Source organism: Priapulus caudatus, unplaced genomic scaffold (genome assembly GCF_000485595.1).
Source record: "Priapulus caudatus unplaced genomic scaffold, Priapulus_caudatus-5.0.1 Scaffold284, whole genome shotgun sequence".
In the NCBI taxonomy this organism is placed as follows: domain Eukaryota; kingdom Metazoa; phylum Priapulida; class Priapulimorpha; order Priapulimorphida; family Priapulidae; genus Priapulus; species Priapulus caudatus.
This window is the reverse complement of record NW_014577345.1, coordinates 311,421-317,218: the sequence shown is the minus strand read 5'-3', so window position 1 is coordinate 317,218 and position 5,798 is coordinate 311,421. Positions and strand designations below refer to the sequence as shown.

The 5,798-nt window shown below is 56.0% G+C and overlaps 1 protein-coding gene across 1 annotated transcript in view; it reads left to right on the top strand.

Annotated features, from left to right (window-relative positions):
• LOC106808529 (eyes absent homolog 4-like) overlaps window positions 1–5,798 on the top strand; it is a 34,932-nt gene that overhangs the window by 12,583 nt on the left and 16,551 nt on the right. The gene's annotated exons all lie outside the window — the stretch shown is intronic.

Below are 5,798 nucleotides of genomic sequence, written 5' to 3'. Positions count from 1 at the left end.
CTCTCTCTCTCTCTCTCTCTCACACTCTCTCACTCGCTCTCCCTCTCTCGCTCTCTCCCCCTGCTCTCTCTCTCTCTCTCTCTCACTCGCTCTCCCTCTCTCTGTCTCTCTGTCTCTCTGTGAAATGCTCCGCATGCGACAGGTTGTTTTTAAGCGTGAAGCTTGATATTCACGCGATGTGGCCCGTGATGCTCTAACGAAACTGTACTGCAGTAGAGAGAATATTGTCACACGCGCAGAATCCACTCCATCCATTCACCCTACCAACATACCCATCCATTCATCCCCATCCACCAACACTGTCCCAGTCAACACACCCTACTGCACTCCCACCCACACACCTCCCATCACCCACCACCCACCCATTGTACCACGCCCCCCCCCTCCACACACCCACGGCATCTCTCCTCCCATCCCGCACCCTCTACGGCACTCCTTCCCACTCCCCCGCCCACATCTTCCGTGGCACGCTGCTACCCCCTTGCGCATCACAGCCGTAAATATGGAACGAATAGAAAAACGACACGCGCATGCGCGAGTGTTCCCGATGCTCTCGCCAAGACTCGTGGAGTTACTAACTGCAGAACAAGAGAGAGGGGCGAGAGAGGGGCGAGAGAGAGTGTGTGAGAGAGAGAGAGAGAGAGAGAGAGTGTGAGAGAGAGAGAGAGTGTGTGAGAGAGAGAGAGAGCGCGCGAGAGGGATTCATGAATAGGAGAACGATGGATTGCTACACGAGCGGATCGCATTCCCACTTGGTTTACTACGACGTTATCAGCTGCAGATGCACCTAGCCAGGCGGCAGCAGCGAAGTGGGCGCAGGCAGGGAGATAGGAAGGGGTGCTGGGGAGGTGTGAACGACGAAGCACGCAAACGAGGCGGGTACGAGTAGGAGTACGAGTACGAGGAGGGTGCGAGAGGAGGGGACGGAAAAAAGAGGGTATACGGCAGAGATGGGATCACAGAAAGCGAGATGTACATCGAAGCAAGTGGGTGAGGGGGACGAGATAGAGAGAGGGGAAGGGAGAGAAGGAGACGAGAGACAGAGAGGGGAGAAGGGAGCAGGCGCGAGAGGGGGCGGACAGAGAGGGGGACGAGAGACAGAGAGGGGGAGGAAGAGGAGAGAAGGAGGGAGTACCAGAGAGGGAGAAGGGAGGAGAAGGCGCGAGAGGGGGCGGGAGACAGAATGGCAGGGAGGAAGATGAGAGAGGGGACGAGAGACGAGAGGAGGAAGAGGAGGAAAGGGACGAGGGGACGGGAAACCGAGAGGGAGCAGGGGAGGAGAGGAGAGAGGGGGACAGAGGAAAGGAGAGAAGGGGCGACGAGAGACAGCGAGGGGGAAAGGAGAGAAGGGGAGAGAGGGACGAGAGACAGAGAGGGGAAAGGGAGGAAGAGAGAGAGGGGACGGAGACAGAGAGGGGGCAGGAGGAAGAGGGAGAGAGGGGGACGCGAGGAAAGGAGAGAGGGGACAGAGACAGAGAGGGGGATGAGAAGAGGAAGGAGAGGGGACGAGAACAAGGGGGGAAGGGAGAAGAGGCGAGAGGGAGAGAAAAACGGGAGATCCCCCCAGAGAGCGGAGGAAGGGGAGGCAAGAGGAGAGCAGGGAGGACGAGAGAAAGGAGAGAGGAGGAAGAGCGACAAGAGAAGAGGGGGAAGGGAAGAAGCCGGAGAGAGGGGGGGAGAGAGATCAGAGAGGGGGAAGGAGGAAGAGGAGAGAGGGGGACGGAATTAGAGACAGGGGGAAGGGACGGAAGAGGAGAGAGGGGACGGAGATAGGAGGGGGAGGGAGGAAGAGAGAGAGGGGGACGGCGAATAGAGAGGGGGAAGGAGGGAAGAGGAGAGGGGAGCGGGAGAATAGAGAGGGGGAAGGGCGGAAGAGGAGAGAGGGGGACGAGAGCAGAGACGGGAAGCGGGGAAGATCAGAGGGGGGAGGGAGAAGGGGAGAAGAGGGGACGGAGGACAGAGAGGGGAAGGGAGGCGAGAGAGAGGGGGGGACGAGAGGAAAGGAGAGATGCGAGGGGGAAAGAGAGACAGAGAAGAGGGAGGGAGAAAGGAGAGAGGGCGGAAGACGGGAGACAGAGAAGGGGGAAGGGAGGAAGAAGAGAGAGGGGGACGGGAGATTAGAGAGAGGAAGGGGGGAGGAAAGGAGAGAGGAGGGACGAGAGGAAGGAGAAGAGGGGGAGGGACGAGAGCAGAGAGGGGAAGGAAGGAAGAGGGAGACGAGGGAGAGAGACAAGAGAGGGGAAGGGAAGAAGAGGAGAGAGGGAACGGGAAAGATAGAGAGGGGAAAGGGGAGGAAAGGAGAGAGGGGGACGAGAGAACGAGCGAGAAGGGACGGAGGACAGAGAGGGGGAAGGGAAGGAAGAGAGAGAGGTACGGAACCAGAGAGGGGAGGGGGGAGGGGGGGAAGGGGGTTTTGATATACAAGGCGAGCTGTCTGTACGCCTTATAATATCAGACAGCGCAGTGTTATACGAACCATATGGCTGCTCTACCACCGCACAAAGTCACCATGTGTTTACTATTGAAGTATCGAAATTTATTCAACGTGTGAATACGAAGAGAACACTACACAGCCTCCCTCCACCGGACATTCGATCCATAGATACGTCGATTTCATTAATAATCCGCGCACCAGAAATTGCACATAGTAATTGGCGCCAAAAGTAAACCACTACGTTAGGTTGTCATAGGTGAAAGCGTGATCTTCGTATGTTTTAGATCCAGGCAGCATCCACTGCCATCACATTCATGGCAGCAAATGATGCAAACATTAGCAACGGGCATCTTCGCATCGTTTTTAACTGCTGAAGGACGTCTGCGTGGCGTTATTGTCCGTCGCGTTTATAATGCCAATTTAAACAGGAGCTGTGGGACGAGTCGCCATTGTTGTGACTGGTGACGCACACAGTACCGCAGCGAGAGATAGATGGAGAGAGGAAGAGGGAGAGAGAGAGAAGGAAAGAGAGATAGATACAGAGAGAAGAGAGTGAGGAAGAAAGAGAGAGAGAGAGAAGAGGAGAGAGAGAGAGAGAAGAGAGAGAGAGAGAGAGAGAGAGAGAGAAGAGAAGAGAGAGAGACTCAGTTACCTCAAACTGTGCACGGTGGTGGGGATGTTATGTTGTTTTTAAAGGAAGCCGCGAATTTCTTGCTTGATAGTCCGCCCCACCCCCTCCTAATCCATCCCCTGCCCCTGCCTCACTGTCACCCCCCCCCCCCCCCCCCTGCGTCTCTCTCTTCCTCTCCCCTCCCCTCCCCCCTTTCCTCGCTCTCCTTCCCTCTCTCCTCCCCTCCTTCCTCTCCGCCCCTCCCCTCCCCTTGTATCTTCCCCCTCCAGACTCCCTTTCCCTCCGCCTCCTCCGTTCATCCCCGCGCTCGCGAGTTGTTTTTCGTCATGCTAATGGAGCCGATAGCTCGCCGCCTTAAACTTAACCTTTTCACACAAGCCCGCGCGTCGTCTGCGTGCTCGCAAATCCGCGCTGAGGGCTGCGGAGCTTGCGCACGCTTTTTTCTGGCTGGGCGTCTTGTCCGATTGCGGCGTCCTAGAGGCGGTAACCGACGCACGGATCGGCCGACCCAGGACAGCTTTCCGAAACAACAAAGGCCCGCAAAAACAAGTACGCGGCGCGGGCGGAGAGCTTCGCACCGATGTTTCGCGCGCTTAGCGTGCGTGTTGCACTGAGTGCTGCGCTGCTGCTGGTGTGGGGAGATGGTTTGTTAGCACACCAGAGAAGCTCTCGCCTGGCTCTCTCCTGCTCTCTCTCTCTCTCCTCTCTCTCTCTTCTCTCTCTCTCTCTCTCCTCATTGCCTCTTTAGCTCTCTTGCTCTCTGCTCTCCTCTCTTGCCTCTCTCTCTCTTTTCTCTCTCTCTCTCTTCTCTCTCTCTCTCTCTCGCTCTCTNGGGGGGAGGAAGAGGAGAGAGGGGGACGGGAGACAGAGAGGGAGAAGGGAGGAAGGCGCGAGAGGGGGCGGGAGACAGAGAGTGGGTAGGGGAGGAAGATGAGAGAGGGGGACGAGAGACAGAGAGGGGGAGGGGAGGAAGGGGAGAGAGGGGGACGAGAGACAGAGAGGGGGAAGGGAGGAAGAGGAGAGAGGGGGACGGGAGATAGAGAGAGGGAAGGGAGGAAGAGGAGAGAGGGGGACGAGAGGAAAGGGAGAGAAGGGGACGGGAGACAGAGAGGGGGAAGGGAGGAAGAGGAGAGAGGGGGACGGGAGACAGAGAGGGGGAGGGGAGAGAGGGGGAGGGGAGGGAGGGGGGTTTTGTATACAAGCGAGCTGTCTGTACGCGCTTATATGATCAGACAGCGCAGTGTTATACGAACCATATGGCTCTGCTCTACCAACCGCACAAAGTCAGATGTGTTTACTATTGATGTATCGAAATTTATTCAACGTGTAATACGAAGAGAAATCACAGCCTCCCTCCACCGACATTCCATCCATAGATACACGATTTCATTAATAAATCCGGCCACCAGAAATGCACATATAATTGCAAGAAGTAACACTACGTAGGGTTGTCATGGTGACGCGTGATCTCGTCTGTTTAGATCCAGCATCCACTCCATCCCATTCATGCAGCAAATGATGCAAACATTAGCAACGGGGCATCTTCGCATGTTTTGACTGGCTGAGAGGGACGTCTCGTGCGGTATTGTCCGTCGCGTTTATGCAAATTTAAACAGGAGCGGTGGGACGTCGCCATGTTGTGACTGTGACGCACACACCCAGCGAGAGATAGATAGAGAGAGAGAGAGAGAGACAGAGAGAGAAGAGGGAGAGAGAGACAAAGAGAGAAGAGGGAGAGAGAGAGAGAAGGAAAGAGAGAGAGAGAGAGAGACAGAGAGAGAAGAGAGAGAGGAAGAAAGAGAGAGAGATACTCGTTACCTCAAACGTGCACGGTGGTGGGGATGTTATGGTTGTTTTGATTCGCTTGTTTTTGAAAGAACGCGCGAATTTCTGTTGATGTCGCCTCCCTTTCTATGCCCCTCCACCTTCCCCTGCATTCCCTCCCTCCCCGTCCTCTCCCCCTCTCGTCCCTCCCCTCCCCTTGTATCTCCCCCTCCCTTCCCTGCTCTCCCCTCCTCCCGTTCCTCCCCTCCTGCTCGGCGAGTTTTGTTTTGCGTATGCTATGGCAGCGATAGTCCGCGCCTTAAACTTAACTTTCACAATAGCCCGCGCGTACGCGTGCGTGGCCTCCGGCAATCCCCGCTGAGCTGCGGGAGGCTTGCCACGCTTTTTCTGCTGCGTCTTGTCCATTCGCGCGTCTCAGAGCGCGGTAACCGGACGCCGGTCGGCGCCACGGGACACTTCCCGAAAACAACAAGAGGCCGCAAAAAGTCGCGCGCGGGCGAGAGCTCGACACGATGTTTCCCGCTGCGTGCGTGTTGCCACTGATGCTGCTGCTTGCTGCTGTGTGGGGCAAGTGGTTGTTCACACAGAGAAGCTCTCGCTGGCTCTCTCCTCTTCTCTCTCTCTCTCTCTCTCTCTCTCGCTCTCTTTCTCTCTCTCTCTCTCCTTCTCTGGCTCTCTTTCTCTCTCTCTCCCTCTCTTGCTCTCTCTCTCTTTCCTCTCTCTTTCTCTCTCTCTCTCTCTCTCTCTCTCGCTCTCTCTCTCTTCTCTCTCGCTCTCTCTCTTCTCTCTCTCTCTCTCTCTCTCTCTCTTCTCTCTCTCTCTCGCTTGTACTTTATTCTATATTTTCTCGTTCGTCTCTCTCTCTCTCTCTCTCCTCTTCTCTCTCTCTCTCTCTTGTCTCATTGTCTCTTTCTTCCTCTCCTGCTTTGCTCTTTCGCTCTTCTCTTT